The following is a 20187-nucleotide window of genomic DNA, read 5'->3' as shown; positions in this document are numbered from 1 at the left end:
GCGGAAAAACACGCTGTTGCGCTTCTCGAAAGCCAGTGTTGAGTTTGATTTTTGTAGTGATAATTTCTTTTCTTCTCTTCCTGCCCTCGCAAAACTTCGAATATGCCGGATGGTCACCACCACAGTTGGCACAGTGGGTTTGGGAATAACAGTCATCATTAGCGCAATGTCCTGTGATGCTACTTCGTGCATGTAAGTTGCCCTCGGCAGCTTTGAGTGCCATTGCCAAAGCGCTGGCACTTGAAGCAGCACCGAGGGTTTGGAATGTATGCTCTCACTGGCAGCTTGAGGTAACCTGTAACTACTTCAGTGGGAAATGTCGTGCATGCAAAAGTCATTATAATGTGTTTCGTAGGAATTTCTTGGTTCTCTCTTCATATTTTTATGCGCTGTATGTGGATGTCGTTCTCGTCTTTCCAGCCTGCCAACAGTTCTCTGTCTGATAATTCTATAAGGTTGCTGTCTGATAGGACACCCTTTACAGTGTTTAGTGTGCTGTGTGGGGCAATGGTGATTGGATGGCCACCGAAAGCTGTCAAGTGGTGTAATCTCTGGTATTGTAGATGATCTTTAAGTTCAAAGAGCAGATCACCACTGATGGTCTTGTTGGCTTTGTATCCCGCACCTAGCGTTTCCATCAGACACTTGGATACAAGAAAGGGAGACAAACTTCTGGCTTTCCTTTGTGTACTCTGGCATTGAATAACATGGTATTGGGGGAGTTGTCTTTCTTAGCACACATCAGTTGAAAGATTACATTGGTGCACCACCTCTTTGTAGAGTAATCGGTTGCGAAACGGTTAAGGGATCCCATGAAATGTGCTGATTATTCAGGGGACACGCCAGCCACCCACCATGGAGCCCAACGAGAGGACGCCACGCGACGCGGTAGAAACGTAAGTGCCAGCTGTACATGGCTGCTATAACTGAATATAACTACCCAAGGTTGAACAACTACACAGGGTAAACCATCGCCGCCAGGAAACTTTGAAGTAAACAGAAGAAAGGAGACGACAGAACAGTTAATAGTGTGAGAGAAAGACGAAGATGAGGGAAGAGCGATAGGAAAAGGCGGCTGCAGATTTCCCCTGGGTGGGTCAGCCCAAAGGTGCCGTCTAGGTGAAGCCAGGACCAAAGGGGTGCGTTGCCTCTGCCGGGGGGCCTTAAAGGTTCAATCACCCGGCGTCGGCTCAAACCCCGGGATTCCCTTTTCCTCAGACACGGCTCAGCCAGGCACAGCTAGGCGTGGGAGAGGTCGAAACTCCCCGTTAGCTCAGGTCTGTGGTGTCGCTACTGGCGCATACAGACGACAAACCGAATCCGGATTTGTCGTGGAAGCGGATAATCCACCTGCAGGCGCATCCACACGACGGACGATGTCCTAGGAGAAAACAGCCAGATTACCCTCAACCGCAGATTCGGCGCTCACCTGCCCCCGCTAGCAGCATACCGGTTTGAGACTATTCAACAACATGGATGCCGACATGAAGCGACGTTTGACTGATATGTGGGGTTTAACGTCCCAAAACCACCATTTGATTTTGAGAGACGCCGTAGCGGAGGGCTCCGAAAATTTCGACCACCTGGGGTTCTTTAACGTGCACCCAAATCTGAGCACACGGGTCTACATTTCCGCCTCCATCGAAAATGCAGCCGCCGCAGCCGGGATTCGAACCCGTGACCTGCAGGTCAGCAGCCGAGTACCTTAGCCACTAGACCACCGCGGCGGGGCAAACGATACCGCAAAAGTCGAGAGCGCTCTGGAGGTGCCGGGGTTTGAACCCGGGACTTCTCACATGCGATGCAAGCGTTCTACCTCTGAGCTACACCCTCGTTGACGTTTGACTGCGATGGCTGTTGCATTGGCCGAAATGAATGAGGAGTGTTTTTCTTTCAGGAGAAAACGGAGTTGCTGGCAAAATGTTCATACAACTACATTGTTCCCCTATGTGTGGCCCTTCTGAATGCGTCTCCTGTCTTTTTTTTACAAGCGGCACGTCGTCGATTGCAGAAGTTAAAATATTTCACCACCATTGCGGCTAATAATCTCGCGTGTCAAACGACGGCGGCGACATTTCCCGAACCACCAAAAGTGATTTCTGCGTATTTGATCACCTGAGAACAAAGCCCTCAGAAACTAGGTAAACCATGCTAAAGCATGAATGATGCCGACCGGTCATGCAGCTGTCCGCGAGCCATGAAGAAAATGCCGCGAGCAGACGAAAAATGTACTGGTTGCCAGAAACCCCGAACTAATCCACTGAAGTATCGGCTTCCTCCCGCCAGAATCCCGATGTGAGAAACAAGTTGAGGTCATCCGTCCACGAGCCAAACAAACAAGTTGCGGACGAGAGGAATCGCTGATGTGAGGTCACCTGATGCGCCGTCCGTCCCGCCACATCTGGATTCGGTTCGTCGCCTGAATGCACCATACACATCGAATGCCTGCTTGTGCAGACGCCCCTGCGGCGTCAATCATACTGATTGCTCCTTCAATATACTTCCACATATAGTATAATAACATACACACTTCCATCTTCCCTGTGTATTCCAGTTCACCATAGCAATGTATATTTAAGCTATATGACTACGCTCTCCATAATCAAAGACAGATCCAGACACCCACTTTAGGGGAAGGGGGGGTCGCTTGAATCGACATAGGAAAGGGGGCGTGGTCATTACTTCTTGTTTTTACTACCACAAAAACCCTGTATTGACAAAAATACTATTAAGATGTGCTCACACTGGTCCCACTCATCCTAACAGGTAAAAGCAGTCAGACACAAGCACTGAAGAGAGGGGGAAGGGGTGCTGACAGGCTTCCAGGCCGGCGATCGCCCCTACCGTCCCCCCCTCTAGATTTACCACTGTCCATAATTCAAACTTAAAGAGACTCTAGGATTTCCTTCAAACGTAAAAAGGAAACTTCAACCAGACTTTGTCCCGATCATTTCAAAGCCTGACTGGCTTTTTCTTTGGGGCAGAGCCGGCCCAACATGCTTGGCGGTTAAATATGGTTTCTTGGCGAGCGCGTGAGGTTCGCAGAGACTTGCCACAAAACACAATAGTAAACAAAGGATAGTGCCTCCATGGTATGGCTGATATTTCCCACTGGCTGCTGTATGTGCCAAGATTCTAGGAAGAGCTGCTGTTGAAGGTAAAAGCTCTGCCCGAAAAGTTATGAGATCGAGTCAATTAAACGAAATTTGTTTAACATTGAAGTCATTTGCAAAGCACCCCTTCTAAACAGTCTCCCTTGCAGTCTATACACAACTTCTAATGTTTCTTGAGATCTTTTGAACCTGTCCTTTCATGTTGTTGACAAAGGACATCGCAGCTGAAGGTGAGCAAAGAACTGCTGAGCTTTTAAAGAAAAACAGACTTCGACAAGCAGCCGTGAGAGTGACGTCGCGTTTCACGCAAGATCAATGAACTCTTGCTGACTATGTGCTTGTGCACGTGCGGTGTGATGCGCTATCTTTCCGTATCTTTCCTCCCCTTCCTTCAATCTCCCCCATTCCCATGTGTAGGGTAGTTATCCTTGACTGGTTGACCTCCTTACCTTTACTTCTCTATCATTTATTATTTTATTTTTGAGGCCCTGGAAACAGTTAGAAAACACTTCTTTTGGCGACAATCTGAGCTCTTTTGTCATGGAGTCTTGAATGGCCTTCATTCTTCATATTTAGCAACATTTAGGGTTCTCTTCAGGAAAGAAAACTGGAGAAAAATCACATGGGGAGATGGCAAGCAAGTACCGTATTTACTCACATAATGAATGCACTCGCATAATAAATTCACCTCCAACTTTTGTTGTCGAAATTCGGATTTTCTTTTCCCCGTGTAATATACAACCCCCCTACATGCGTCCGCTGCAGTTCCGGTAACCGACACCTGGCCCCTTCTTGCTCGACCCACCTCAGCCACCTCGGCTTGTCTCTCTCTCCCCCTTTGCCCGCTGCCACGCGTCATATAGGTTTCCTTCTATCTGTGCGGTGCACATGCCCAGTCTTCTTTAAATATCCATGCGCCACAGCGAGGTTCACGAACGGTGCAAGTGTAGAGATATCGTAGTTGACCATCACACAGCGAGCGAAAGTCATGAAACTTCCCACGCCAACCGACAGTCAATTCCTGCGAATACGAAGCTTTAAGGCCCAACAACATGCAAGCAATTTTCGAGCGATGACAACAGAATTTGCTGTCGCTATGGCTGTGCTGAAGGGCTATTTGTCCCCATCACGTCACAGGTTTCTGGAAAACCAGAAAGAAATCGCTGGTCGCCCAGAAAAAATCGTGACTATTTTCCCAACATAGTCCCCGATTCTACCTTCGGTTGCAAGCAAAGTGGCTGCCGCATGTTTTGGTTAATACTGTTATCGGCGATTTGTTCTGATGCTTTTGTCATAGCTTGCTGCGATGTTGGTTGCTTGCTACAATGTCAACAGCGTTATCGCGGTCGTCGTGCGAGGTTGCCACGAAGTAGGCCAAGAGCATCGTCGCGTCGTATTGCACGCTTCTGGGCGCCCCTCGAGATCACAGCAGACACTACTGTTGCAGTTAAAAGATTGAAAGAGAAGATAGCCACAAAACGCTCTTATGCCGTGCACGGGCAGCGCAGGAAAAGCTTGCAGAAGATAGCGCCTTCAACCACCGAAGATGAGTGAAGTGCAAGAACGAAGCTGAGCAACCTAACTTCTTTTTGCATTACCGCATTTTTTAGCTCATGCCAAAAAGTTCTTATAAAATGTTCCCCGCATTATAAACACACCCCCAGCTTTGTGTCGATGTTTCGAAAAAAAAAAAAAGGCCGTTCATTACATGAGTAAATATGGTATGGTGAATGGTGAAGTACAGTAATGCTGTGCTTGGCGAAAATTTTCGACATGCTGAGAGCAGTGTGCAGTCTTGTGCTATACTGGAGAAAGGTCCGTTGTCCAGATGCTTATAAGTCAGGGTGGCAGCATAACAGTACATATAGATCACACATATACTGGAGCACGCAGATATAAATCTCCCAATTCACCGTCTGCCTTTATGTGACAAACGAGTTGTTTGTGGCACCTCTCACATCAGAAAAATTTATCAGCATCTCTGTTTTGGTCTTCCGTCGCCACACCTTTCATGATGCTGGAGTGCTTGTGAACTCTGATTTGGCGCTTTGCCTCTTTAATTGAGGATCGTGTTGAAAACAACATGTTTCCTCTTGAGCAATGATGCTATTGTGAGCGCAGTCACCAACTCTTCTTTATCAGTTGGACGTGTCATCATAATTTGTATAATTTTCTCATCTGTAGATATCATGATCGGTGTGTGCCAGCTCGAGCTCGTCTCGAAAAAAGTTCTTCCTCATAAGTGGTGGACGGTGCTTCTCGATACCCAAGTCCTCTTGCACGTTACCACTGGAGCTGCACTTGGGTCGTCGTCTACTACCACCTGCCATGGCAGTGCAAGACAATCCTGGTCCATCCAACGCCACCAGCCCAGTGCAGCCTCCGCCGCCGACCTTGGCCGTCCACAGCCACCGGCGTGATCCACCAGTATTCTCGGGTCTCAAAGGGGATGACGTTGAAGAATGGCTACACATCTACGGCCTCGTCAGCGAGTTGAACAGGTGGGATACTCTCACAAGTTACGTACGGTCCCTTTCTACCTAACTGATGTTGCCAAAACCTGGTTTCGGAACCACCTTCAAGATCTTCCCGACTGGGACACGTTCACACGGCAGCTCCATCAGATTTTCGGTTCCCCCAATGTTCGCGCTAAAGCAGCAACGAAGAAGCTTGTTGAATGCATTCAGCTGGCGGGTGAATCATACACCTCTTACATAGAGGATGTTCATGCCTTGTGAAAGCGTTTAAATTCATCTATGCCTCAAATCGACCAAATGCGCCATATTATCAAAGGCGTAAATACCGTCGCATTCAACGCCCTTGCGTCGCAAAACCCTACCACAACTCAAGATGTCACCACCATTTGCCAGAGACAAGAACTTCAGTCTCTTCGTCTTTGCCATGATACCTCGGACATTCGTCTTCCTGCGGCCCTCGACACCCGTGCCCTGGTCCACGACATCATTCGTAAGGAGCTTCATGGGCGCTGCTCTTCCTGCGCTCCACGATTTACTTTAGCCTCAGCTCCAACCAACTTGCGGGACATCGTTAGGCAAGAGATTGCATCTGCGTGATATTCACCTTGTTCGGCCGAATCCAGACCTCGTCAGGTACCAATGTACGCAGAAGTCGTGGTGCTCTCAGCACCCATCACTATTCCAGCGGCTACACCAGGTGGCCATGTACCTGTGGCGTCAGTGTCACCACCTATGCCCCCACAGCCATATTACGCCATGCCGCGTCCTCCACGCCCAATCTGTTATTGCAGATATAGGGGTCATATATCTCGCTTTTGCCGAAGGCGCTAACAGGTTGAGCAACGTCGCTACGCTCCAGAGGAACCCAGACGCTTCAGTCGACTCACGAACTACCAGTGTACACTCTACCGGTCTTCTTTTCAGCGTTCGCCCTCTCCACCTTGCAGTACTGGTCTGCCTGTGAACACCCGTGAGTATCGCCACCGCTCACCATCTCCCAATCGCCGTTCCGTGTCGCCTCTGCGGCCCGCCTCCAATGTTCTGAATTCCCACTCGGAAAACTCCCCAATACTGTTTTAGGAGAGAAAACTGCATCCAACCGACAGCCAGCAATTTCTCCAGACAGACCATCGAACTTGTTAACAGTGTTAGTAGAAGGTATACAAGTCGAAGCTCTAGTGGATACTGGCGCTGCTATTTCCATTATTCGCTCTGACCTTTGCTCCCATCTCCGCAAAGTAACAACACCTTACTTGGGCCCGTCTCTCCGTGCTGCGACGAACGCCATTTGTCGCCCACTCGCCCAGTGTACAGTTCGTGTTTTCATAGACGGTATTCGTCATCATATTGATGTTGCAGTTCTTCGTAAGTGCACCCAAGAACTCATTTTGGAGTAAGATTTTCTGTCGTCTGCACGCACTTCTATATCTTGTCATCAGCGCCTCATCCACCTAAATCCCACCGACTCTTCTTTATCGGAACACGAAGAGCGCATTCGTCTCGTCACCACTTCAGATTATGTTCTTTGGCCATCCTGAGAAGAAGTAATTAGCGTTGATTGCATCAACATTGTGGATGGCGACATGCTTCTACTACCTAATGGCCACAGGGTACATCGAGGCATTCTGATCATTCCAGGCCTTGTTCGTTTTTCTGAAGGGTCTGCTTTTATTGCTGCGTTAAATCAGACCCCCGAACCCTTATTGTTGCCCTGTGGATCAACAATCACATGCGCCATTGACCCGCATCCCATTGCAATTGTTGCCCTTCCAAGTTAAAAAGACCTACCAGAGCCAAGCATGCCGTCACTCAACTCTCCTACTCCTCTATCGGGGACGATAAGCCCTGATCTGACAGCAGCCCAGAGTCAAGAATTCCTGAATTTATTGAACAGACATCTCTCTTAGTTGGATGTTCATTCTGCTGTCCTTGGTATGACAACTTCTGCGACTCACCGAATTCAGACTGACGGCTCCCGAATTATTCACTGGCGCCCATACCGCCTGTCTCTTGCAGAAAGGAGTATAATCGAGGAAAACGTCTCAGACATGCTTTGACGGAATATCATACGTCCTTCCTCGAGTCCATGGCCTTCGCCAGTTGTGTCGGTGCAAAATAAAGACGGAACGGTACGTTTTTGCGTTATAAACCGGGCACTGAACAAAATAACCCGCAAAGATATTTATCCTTTCCCACGAATCGATGATGCAGTAGCTTTGTTGCATGGCACAAAGTATTTTTCCAGCCTTGACCTGCGATCAGGCTACTGGCAAATACCAGTGTCCCAATCTGACAAAGAGAAGATGGTTTTTACCACCCCAGATGGGCTATACGAATTTAATGTAATGCCTTTCAGACTTTGTAACGTGCCTGCTACCTTCGAACGTATGATTGATAGCATACTGCGTGGCCTGAAGCGGAAAACCTGCTTATGCTACCTCGACGACATCATAGTGTTTTCGTATACCTTTTTGCAACATCTGCAACGTCTCAAAGAAGTCTTAGGTTGCCTTGCAAAAGCTGGTTTACAGCTGAATACGAAAAAATGCGCCTTCGCAAGCAAGACAATGAAGGTTCTAGGGCACTTAGTCAGCAAAGACGGTATTGGACCGGATCCTGAAAAGCTTGCCGCCGTCCTCGAGTTTCCCCGTCCGTTGCGTCAGAAAGACCTGCGCAGTTTTCTTGGCTTGGCATCCTACTTTTGGCGCTTCATACGTGATTTCGCAAGGCTTGCCTCTCGGCTCCATTAACTTCTCGCAAGTAACACGGCATTCGTCTGGTCTGAAGACTGTGAAAAGGTTTTCCTGGCGTTGAAGCAAGCCCTGACATCCGGCCCGGCATTATGTCACTTCGATCCAGGTGCACCCACCATTCTTCACACTGACGCCAATGGTCATGGTCTCGGTGCCGTTCTACTGCAGCGTCACAACACCGCACCCGAATGTGTCATCGCTTACGCCAGTCGTACCTTGACTGCTGCCGAGAAAAATTACACAATAACCGAAGAAGAGTGCCTTGCTGTTGCATGGGCAGTGCAAAAATTTCGTCCATACCTCCACGGCCGCCACTTCACAGTCCTCACCGACCACAACGCATTGTGCTGGCTTTCGTCGCTAAAGAACTTATCGGGCCGTCTTGGCCACTGGGTGCTTCGTTTACAAGAGCGCAACTTTGATGTTGTCTACAGGTCTGGTAAGAAGCACCAAGACACTGATATTCTCTCTCGCTGCCCTCTACCCAACCGTAATAGCCCACCGTCACCAATTTCCACCACAGCATTACCCATCGCAGGTCTCAGTTGGCTAAGACCCGGCCGCCCTTCTACTCTTGTGCCGCATTAACGCGTTTACCCATACTGCCGCTTCATAATAGCACGCTTAGAAGGCACATCCACTCCTCCGAATTCCCGACTTCGCCGACAAATGAAACAATTCAAGCTTCACGATGGTGTTTTACATCGCTATATTTAACATGTTGAAGGAAACAAATGGGTCCCCGTTATACCACGTTGTCTACAACGTCAGGTTCTTGAGACGTTCCACGATGATCGTGCTGCTGGGCATCTCGGCTATCATAAAACGTACGACAAAATACGCAGTCGGTTCACCTGGCCTGGCCTCTCATCCGCCATCGCCAAATATGTTTCTTCGTGTGCCTTACGTCAACGGCGGAAACTACCCACTACTGCTCCTTCTGGCTTTCTCCAACCTCTTCCTTGTCCCGCTTTGCCATTCGAAGTCGTCGGGGTAGACTTGTACGGCCCCCTTCCCGTGACCTCCAATGGAAATTGTTGGATTGTAACGGCTGTTGACCACCTCACTCGTTACTCGGAAACAGCCTCACTGCACACTGGTACAGCCACTGAAATAGCCGATTTTTTTCTGCGTAACGTATTTTTATGCCACCGAGCTTCACATGTTCTGCTCAGCGACTGCGGCAAGGTCTTTCTTTCCTCTATTGTTGCTGAGGTTCTACGAGCCGCCAACACCAACCACAAGACAACTTCTACTTATCATCCACAAACAAATGGCTTGACAGAACGCTTTCATCATACCCTCTCGGACATGATTGCCATGTACGTTAACCCTGACTACACCAACTGGGACGCCATTTTGCTATTCGTAACGTTCGCCTACAATACGGCTAGGCAACGCACCACCAGATTTTCTCGCTATTTTCTGGTCCATGGCCACTCTTCAAGTGTAACTCTGGACGTCTCCTTCCTTTCGGCTCCTGCTACCTCAGCAGGCCCTTTGTACGCACAATTTTGTCTCCCCTCGAGCACTGTCGTCATCTGGCCCGAATCAACACCGGCATCTCTCAGAAAGCTCGCATGTCTCGCTACGACTCAACTCACTGGGCTGTCACCTTTTCCCCAGGAAACGAAGTTTTTCTGTGGACTTCCGTGCGTGTGCCCGGCTTATGTGAAAAATTCCTTAGTTGTTTTATAGGACCTTACACGGTGATTGAACAAACGTCCCCGTTAATTACCGTATCTCACCACTTAACGCTCCTTCCTACCACCGTTGCCGTGGCACAGAAATTGTGCACGTTTCTCGACTGAAACTGTATACCCGACGCGATTCCTAATATTTTCTCTTGTGCGGCCAGGAGGCCGCTTCCAGCGTGACGGGGGAATTAGTGTGAGCGCAGTCACCAATTCTTCTTTATCAATTGGACGTGTCATCATCATTTGTATAATTTCCTCACCTGTAGATATCATAATCAGTGTGTGCCAGCTCGAGCTCGTCTAGAACAAAGCTCTTCCTCATACTATTGATATTGACGAATGCAGCATCCTTCATTGCTCCGGAGAACAAAGGAGCCCTCACTGTGTCCTACTGGTCCTGTGTGAAGAAGCACGGCATAAGTGTGGCATTTACCGAAGTTTTCATGTAAAATTTTGTGGCATCTTCTCTCACAAATATCAAGAGCATCCGATAGTATGCAGACTGTAATGGTCTAGCCTTGCTGTACGATCTTCCTGACGCAAAGAAGATTGTTTTCATTCTGTGAGGCCTTGTGTGGTCTTCTGCCGATATTTTTTCTGAAACGAACCCCTTGTGCCACTCAAAAAATTGCACCCGCCACAATGCCTTATAGACATATGTGTGGCAAACGAGCGCATACGTCTGTGTGGCTGTCTTGCCCCAGAGGATTTTGTGTTTACACACTCGTTGATGGGCACGTCCATCTCTCTACATTCACTGACAGCAGAGTGCACAGACTAGTGACAAGGTATTTTTCTACATGTAGTGCCATCAAGCAACTGCCACAGCAATTAACATAAATGCCTAGCTTATTATCATCATCATCAGCAGCCTGACTACGTCCACTGCAGGACAAAGGCCTCTCCCATATTCCGCCAGTTAACTCAGTCCTGTGCTTGCTACTGCCAATTTATACCCCCAAGCTTCTTAATCTCATCTGCCCACCCAACCTTCTGTCTCCCCCTAACCCGCTTGCCTTCTCTGGGAATCCAGTTAGTTACCCTTAGTGACCAGCGGTTATCCTGTCTACGCGCTACATGCCCGGCCCATGTCCATTTCCTCTTCTTGATTTCAACTATGATATTCTTAACCCCGATTTGTTCCCTAATCCACTCTGCTCTCTTCTTGTCTCCTAAGGTTACACCTACCATGTTTCTTTCCATTGCCCGCTGCATCGTCCTCAGTTTAAGCTGAACCTTCTTTGTAAATCTCCAGGTTTCTGCTCCGTAGATAAGTACCGGCAAGATACAGCTGTTATATACCTTCCTCTTGAGGGATAGTGGCAATCTACCTGTCATAATTTGAGAGTGCTTGCCAAATGTGCGCCACCCCATTCTTATTCTTCTAGTTACTTCAATCTCCTGGTTCGGCTCCACGGTTATTACCTACCCTAAGTAGACATAGTCTTTTACAACTTGAGGTGCACTATTACCTATCTCGAAGCGCTGCTCTTTTTTGAGGTTGTTGTACATTACTTTCGTTTTCTGCAGATTATTTTAAAACCCACCTTTCTGCTCTCCTTGTCTAACTTCATAATCATGAGTTGCAATTCGTCCCCTGAGTTACTCAGCAATGTCTAGCTCAAGTTAGCCTAAAACGATGGCACTACACATAGCCACCAAGATTTGTCTTGGAAAATCACGCCTAGAGAAGAAAATGTATCAGTCTCAAAACTATACGGACGGAAGTTGTGCTTTATTTATCCAGCAACACAGCATTGTCTGGACTAATTTGGTTGTCTAATTGGCTGCAGTGCTGCGCCACTGCGCTGCATTCACTTTTAAGTTTACAAAGGTCATTCTTCAGTTGCCGAATTCTTTCTCAAAAGTTCTTAGATTCTCTTGCAGCCGTAGAGCGGGGGCTAAGCGGATAAGTGCATTTGTGTGTCCATTGGTGCCAAGGCTGTGGCACATTCTTAGCTGTGACAACAGCAGAGCCACCAGGAAACCGAATCTACAGCTTGAATTGGCACCAACTTATCATTAACCATCGACTGCTGGTTTCGCCCCAATGCTGAGTTAATCTTGCTGTGTGCAAGTTGGCAGATCTGACTTTTCTCCTGGGAGTTCGCTGCAATCAAATGTGGTACATTTTGCAAGCAAAAAGCATTTTAAGCCGCATTTCCAGCTCAAAAGCTACGAAATATTGAAGATGATTGCATGTAATTGTCAAAGAACAGCGTCCTGCTGAAGAGGGAGGTCCTTTCTATGCAGCGAGTTGCTTTAATTGTAATTTTGTGGGCCATTGGAATAAATGGCATGTTGCAAAAACTTTAAACTCAATTTTCTTGGTTCGCACTTTTAGAGAAAATGACAGTGTCTGGAAAACTATCATTGCTGAACTGCTGTGCCAACAGCTGCTTTCAAGTAAAGTTTTCTAATACACAAGAGGAAACTTTGGCGCTACTTTCTATGGAAGCTGCGATGCGTGGCACTTTAGCCAGCATGGAAATTACGGGCAGTACAAGGACACATCTAAGCTTTGTTCTATCAACTCTATTTAGCTGCAGCCACTCTGTCACAAGAGACGAAGTTCAGCAAATGTTCAGCAGTTCCATTTCACCCCTTTAACCATTTAGGCATGCTGATACTAATTGGCTCCTGAAGTTAATGATAAATTTTTTATCTGAAACATACGTTACACCATAGCAAAAAAAGCAAAGCCAAAAGTACACTTTCCATGGAAAGAAACCCAAACAGAAGAAAAGCATGGCTTTTTTACCCTAATTAACCCGCAACATGCTTTGTCTGTCCTTTGATAAATCTCTGTTTTTAGTCTATGTCACCATGGCGCTTGAACTTTGGTCTGGCTGGCACTATCGCATTGCATGTGCTTTCAGAGTAGCAGACATGACTGGCAGATGATAAGCACTAGCAGCATGACCACGCTAGCCAGAGCACTCTACAGTGACACCGGCTGAGTGCACAGATTCCTAATGACAGACGAGGCATGTCAGAGTTCAGCTGGGCCAAAAACCATAGAAAAATACCCAAAAGAAAATTTCGAATTCAGCAACTTTATTTAATATTACTAGTGCAAAAAGCCCTAAAAATTTATATGAATAAGGCATTATTTTTACAGTTACATTACTTTATTACCTTGCCACAAATACCATCTTATCAAGTGCATTCTAATAACGTGTCTTAAAAAAAATTTTAGTTTGATGCCCTCTTGTTCAGTCGGTGCAAAACAGCCTCTCATAAATGGGCAGGAAAAGTTTTGGCTATGGAAATAAACGAGCAGGACCAGTCTTGAACTTTAAGATACATGTGAAAGTTTTTTCAGCCATATTCATGATACTTAGGGCTTAATTTAAGGTATAACTTGGTTAAGTTATATTCGTGATGATTGGAAAAACACTGGTTAAGGGCATGAAATGGCCTAGTATTAAATGCAAGAACAATATCTCATATCACAAGTCTTGAACCCCCGTATTCACAAACCCAACTTAAACTTATCCTTATGACTTAAGTCAACCTTAGCCATAAGTTCACCATCAACCCGTTACAAGAACCTACCCTTGTACATGTCGTGAAACTTTCCTCGTCCTTAAGTAAGGCTCGGTTAAGGGGAGATGGGGGTCGAAAAATCGCGTTTTTTGTGAAAATTTTCACATTTGAGATATTGTTTCTAAAATCACTTTTGATCATTCAACTATCATTTCCCCAAAGGTCATAGCTGAATTCAAACAAGAAAGTGGTAAAAAGTCGATCTGCGCTAGTGAAGGTAGCTCCCGAAGTCGCGAATTCGCGCATCCGACGGCTATTTTTGAAAATCCGCCACTCGGCAACACGATGACGTCCACCATCAGGGTTTGTTCGGTGATGTAGATCAAGGCTCCTTCTAGTGCACAGGCATAGCCTCCTCTATAACTTTGTGCCTGAGCGGTCGGTCCCTCAGCGCCGTCCCCCGATTCTCTCGTTTTGCGCCTCGGCGTTCCACCAGGAGCGCTCGCATCCCATAATAGCTCGCGCCGCGCTTGCTGCAGCAGCAGGCGCACACCGCTACGCCGCGGTTTTCCCGTCGCGCGCAAATTTGGTTTGCCGTGCTCGATGTAAAACCCTGCTTGGCCCATTGTGTTTCCTGCTTGCCCTTGATGTTTTTTCTGGCACGATAGTCTCCCCCAAGAGCTTCGTTAAGTGCAGCGCTCGCTGAGACAGCCGTGGCTGTATCAAGTGCGCTTTCTCGCAACTTTTGGCCGATTTGGGTAAGTTCTTTGTTAAAAGTGTTACGTCGTTGAGAAATCCGCTTGCTGCAAGGAATCGTGCCTAAACGCTGTATTTTTGTTAGCTGCAGCACTACCGTAAAAAGAAAGGCGGCTGTTTATGCATGGTCAGAAGTTTGGTTGCGCCCCGCACGCTCCACAATGCCGTACTGCTGCATACCACGCTGCAAATCATGGAGCGACCGGAAAGAAACCGGAGTATCTTTTCACGAAATTCCGAGCCACCAAGAACTTCGCGAAAAGTGGCTTAAGGTAATCTCGAGAGACAACTGGACCCCGAACAGCACATCTTGCTATTCTACCGTTTGCAGCCGACACTTCGTCCCATCCGACTTTAAAGAAGGGTGCACGACGCGAAGACTGAAAAAAGGCTCTGTGCCCAGCGTCTTCCACGAGTACCCGTCGTATTTGCAACCTTGAAAACAAACCGAAAAAAGCGATGCGACCCTCAGGAAGCGTGCCGCGGCTGTATTAACTGACGAGCCAGCAAGAAAAAAAAAGCAGTCGGTGGTGGTGCACCACATGTGTTTACGGACTTACGAGATGATCAGTCGGGCACTTCGGACGCCCTACTTGTTGAAGAAGTGCCCAACTCCAGCAGCAGGACTGATCAATGTTTCGTCCCGAGAACGGCGCAGGTGGATAGAGCAGTACAAGTAGCCTAACGCATTTCGTTGCCAACCATCGAAAGACGGAAGTGGAAGCGTAAGGAACGCGAACTGAGGGCGCATGTTGAAAGGCTCAAAGGAACTGTTGAAAAATATACAAGGAAGCTTCAGAAACTTAAAGAAAACTGCTATGTCCCAGCGTTTTTGCAGGTTGTCGAGCAGGCAAGTGAAAATGAGTTGGCTGCCTCAATACTGCTGGAGCAGGTCAAAAATTTTCAGAAGGTGAAACCGACGTGGTCCGAAGTTACAGTCCGCCACGCAGTGGTCCTTCGTAACCTCTCAGCGATGGCATACGAACACATAAGGAGCTCAGGGCTACTCCGCCTACCCTGTCACGCTGGAGCGCTTTCTAGGTTCGTCACGCAATGAAGTAGGCGTCACAGACTTGATTAAGCAGAGGCTGTCAGCTGAGCTCGCTTCACACACGAGTGCTCAGTCACAGACGTGCTCGCTCATTGTGGACGAAATGAGGGTCAAGCAGCGCTTACTCTATCTCAAGCAGAGAGATGCCTTCGTTGGCGAAGTAGACTACAGCGACTGCTTGCCGCAGAAGCAACCGGGCAAGCCAGATGAGCCAGTTCTTGCAAACTCGCTGCTTTGCTTCATTTTAAGTGGCTTGTCAACGAGATATAAGATTCCCGTAGCCTATTTTTTTACTAGAAACTGCACCGGTGAAAACCTTCACCAGATCATGATGAACGTACTCAAAGAAGTTGAGAGTATAGGCTTTAGAATCGTGCGGATCGTTACCGACAACCATCGGATTAACGTGAAGGCGTTCCAACTGCTATGGGGGGGGGGGGGGGGTAACCTCAAGCACTGCATACCACATCCGACAAATCAAGATGGCAAACTTTTTCTCGCTTTCGATCAGTGCCATTTAATTAAAAACGTACGGTCACAGTTTCTCTAACGCGATATCGGAAAGGATGGCGAAATAACCGCCCAGTACCTGAAAGACCTCTACAAAATGCAACAGCGCAGTATTGTCAAGCCAGTGCGGTTCTTGACAAGAAAGCGCATATATCCGACTAGCATGGAAAAAATGAACGTCAGGAGGGCAGTGCAAGTCGTTTCGCCCCCTGTGACCGCGGCCCTGAAGCTCTTGAAAGAGCGGGCAGGTCATACATGTGACGCAAGCTTCGCCCACGTTGGTCCAACCGTTGTATTCATGGACACCATGTACTGGTGGTTCAACCTCATGGACGTAAGCAACTGCACCCAGCATGTCCACCAGAACAACCCGGACTGCAAGCAGTACGAATCCGAAGACGACGAACGGCTAGGTTGGCTTGAAAAATCATTTCTTGACTACCTGGCCGAAATCAAGCGGCAGAGCCCGGCTAAGAATTTTCTCACCAAGGAAACGTACGAGGGCTTGCTGATAACAACCATCTCAAACGTGGAGTGCGTTCGGTACCTTCTCACGGCCACACGCTTCCGTTTCGCTCTGACTAGGAAGATGTCCTCTGACCCAATAGAGGCCTTCTTTGGGTGGTTGAGGAAATCTGCAGGCTCGAACGACCAGACAGACGTGAGGGTAGTTTTGTCTGGGATTGAGAAAGCACTGAAGACTGGCATAGCCTGCACGTCCAGCAGCAGCAACGTGATTACTGCAGACAGCAGCAGCTGCTCCTCATCAGCACACATACTGCGATCGGCAAGAGCAGCGCAGAATGACGGTGAAGCATTTCCAGCAGAGGCAACTACGACCCTCGAGGAGAGTCTCGACAGGGGGAAGACGTTGCTCCCAACGCCAGATGTTGCTGCACTAGCAATGGTTGGTGGCTATATTGCAAGAACAGTACACGAAACCATTTCCTGTGATGAATGCTTCACTCTGGTGACTAAAGCAAACACCTCTGCGCTATCGGGTGCCTTAATTAGGCACCAGGACAGAGGTAGACTCCTCTATCTGTCAACTGAGCTCGTAATGGTTCTCCATTCTCTAAAGAATTACGCGGAAGTTTTCCTCGCAAGAGCAAGAAATATGAACCAGCCACTGAAGGCTGCCGTTGACAACGCTGCTGAAATACTATAAAAACGTGACAAACTCAAGTGCTCGACCCCGGGACACCATGAAAAACTTTTGGAGGTTGTGGTCGTGAAGTTTATCCACCCACTTTTTCTGAACTTCGCGACGAGTGTGACCGACAAACACGACTTGGCGAAAGATTTTCATGTCAAACAGTTGTCTCGAAAAGTGCTCAAGCTTTGAGTGCGAAATCAAATAAAAAAGCTAGAATTGCATTCTGCATACAGCGCTTGTGTTAAAAATTTTATGTGTGCGCATTTCTTAACGTATACGCATAATCCAATGCAATGTAGACGGTTTCTAGACCGCCATAAACGCAAGCGTGCATAGGCCGCGTCGTCTGCTGTTATTATGGGATTGGTGCGGCTTCTGGCGGCAAGCGCCAAAACCATGAGGGACGGATGGCGCGTATGTATTTAGCGCCAATGCGCGGGCACAAAAGTTATATACGAGGCTATGGCACAGGCATCCCCCTGATTTCGTATTTTAGTGAGGAATTTCACAAAACAGTCGTTTCCAAGTCGGTTTACAGCCAAGTTGCAGCCGCTTCGCGCATCTCTACCGGTCACGTGGTATGCTACCGAGGCCGCCATTGGCTACATCTGATCGGCCTCGCTCGCTGAGCGCTTGCGACGATCGGCACTTGCCGTGCGTTTCTACGTTTTTCCGAGTTCACCATGGATAACTCGAAGAACCGAGACTTCCGAGCACGAAAGTTTGCAAGCAAGAACAAGTACCGAGGGCATCGACGTAAACCGAAGCGCAAAGCAGCGGTAGAAGAATGCGAGCCGCGGGCCACTAGGCCTAACCAAGGCAGCGGGGATACGGCGGCTTGCGGGAACTTTGACGAAATCGACGCCGCGATCAAGTTCATCAGCGCATCATAAAAAAAGATTGACCAGTTCGAAAGCGAGAGAACGAAGAGTGTTTGTGGCTCTGTGAGCGGAGTATTTTGTGACATCGGCGCACTGACATCGATGGTAAGCCGTGCTGTTTGTCCAACATGCCACACCGCTGGACTCGTCGTTCGCGACACCGCAAGTGAACGTAAGGGCCTCTCTTCCTTCCTCGAGCTGCACTGTGATAACAGTGAGTGTCCCGAGTCAGTGGTTTCTGCCGCGCATAGTTCACGGCGTGTTCTGCCGGAAAGACAGCCCACCGATGCCGGTGATGACTGGAGCTACCGACGCGGCAGCTCGCGCGACAGCTTCGCTGTCAATGTGAAGGTAGCTGTGGCTGCGCGTGCAATAGCCATCGGGCATGAACAGCTGTCGAGTTTTTGCGCTATTCTTGGACTGCCAATACCTATGCATCATAAGACTTTTATTGCAATCGGCAAAAAAGTTCATGCTGCAGCTACCAAAGCTGTGCAAGAAAACATGGCGAAAGCGCGGATGATAACTAAAGAGAAAGTGGATGGGGCTGATGTTGCTGTCATGTATGATGGCACATGGCAAAAAAGAGGGCACAAGAGCCACAATGGCATCGGCACTGCTGTGTTTGTGGACACTGGTTTGTGCCTAGATTTTGAAGTGCTATCGAATTACTGCCTTGCCTGTAGCCGGCACCAGGACTTGGGTGATGAGGAAGAAACATGGCAAGCATTCCACACACCTGTCTGCGAAAAAAATACAGAGTGCTCCTCTCATGCCATGGAGACTGAGGCAGCTTTGCGCATATGGGGCAGGACATTCTCACACCAAGTTCCTCAATGATGGGGACAGCAAAGCTTATACCGCTGTTGCTGAGGGCAAGGTATATGGTGAAGTTGTTGTGGACAAGGAGGAGTGCACAAACCATGTGGCCAAGCGTCTAGGCACTGCACTTCGGAAACTGCCAACACGACTTCCACCACAGGGGAAAAGCTGACAGATGGCACAATTCAGAAGCTGCAGAACTATTACCGTATTGCAATCACAAGCAACAAAGGTGATATTCTGAAAATGCATCGTGCCATCTGGGCCTCATATTTCCATTCATCATCGAGCAACACAGCAGGCAGCCACCGATACTGTCCAGAAGGGGCGACTTCTTGGTGCAAGCATAGGCGAGCCGAAGCGCTTGGGGAGGCCCCACCCGACCACACACCAATCTTGACCAAGGCTCAAGGATTGGCTGTGCTTCCCATTTACAAGCGGCTCACAGATGAACAGTTGCTGGTGCGTTGTATCCAAGGGAAGACTCAAAACGCTGCAGAATCTTTGAACAGCAAAATCTGGTTGTTGTGTCCGAAGACTAAGTTTGCCTCCCGGACAACAGTGGAAACTGCAGCTGCTATGGCCATGCTGTGGTTCAATAAAGGACATTCAAGCTTTGAACATGTGCTAGAGGAGCTTGGTGTAGTCCCACCAGATCAACTGATCACCCTGGGCCAATCCCGCGACCAGAGGAGAATCGAAAGAATGTCTGCGTGTGAAACAGCCGAGGCAAGGGCCCATCAGCGGAACGTGGCAAAGAAAGCGTGCCTTGATGACTCCCTTCTCAAGCGGTGAGAAGGATCCACATATGGAGCAGGACAATTTTAGGTGCTCTAGCTGTGTCCCTTCTATGATATCACCAAGTTTTGTGCAAATCGCACTGTGTAATCATCAGTAAACATATTTACAACTTTCAAATGTATTTTTCTCGATTTCCATTTTGAGCTAATTCTCTCATCTTGTGCACAATCTTTTTTAGGCATAGAATAGTCCTATTTTGATGAAATTTTGCACAGAGCTTAATCAGCCACTCTAGAATACAAGTATCTACTTTAGGTTGCATTATACATCACAGATTTTTTGTTACACAACTTGATACACTGATAGATGTAAAATATGCATTTAGTACTTTTACTTTTTTTAAAAAATGTAGCACATAAATTTTCTATTTGAGGTACTTTTCTGTATTGTACTGCTCAAGCGCAGCAGAATGAGCCATTTTGCAATTCTGTGTGAAAATCCTTAGTAAGCTTTATTATGTGCACAAAAAACCCTATATTTTGATATCAAAGTTGTAGTAACTCCGGAACTACTATAGCTATCAAAAAAATAATTGCAGTTATGAAATAAGCACTGCAAGCTTTACTAACACCTAAAATTTCAAGAAGCTGGGTTATGAAATAAAAAAAACCTTTTTCGAGTAGCATCTCCCCTTAAGGTAGCCTATGACCTACCTTAAGGTCTTCCTTGAACAACATAGGT

At 47.8% G+C, this 20187-nt stretch overlaps 1 protein-coding gene and 1 pseudogene across 12 annotated transcripts in view; one reads left to right on the top strand and one right to left on the bottom strand.

Annotated features, from left to right (window-relative positions):
* MED17 (mediator complex subunit 17) overlaps nt 1–20187 on the bottom strand; it is a 258928-nt gene that overhangs the window by 57876 nt on the left and 180865 nt on the right. The window lies entirely within an intron of this gene.
* On the top strand, nt 15929–19623 carry LOC142765194 (uncharacterized; annotated as a pseudogene).

Source organism: Rhipicephalus microplus, chromosome 6 (assembly GCF_043290135.1).
Source record: "Rhipicephalus microplus isolate Deutch F79 chromosome 6, USDA_Rmic, whole genome shotgun sequence".
Classification (NCBI taxonomy): Eukaryota; Metazoa; Arthropoda; class Arachnida; order Ixodida; family Ixodidae; genus Rhipicephalus; species Rhipicephalus microplus.
Note: the sequence above shows the minus strand (reverse complement) of the source record. Positions and strands in the feature narration are given on the sequence as shown.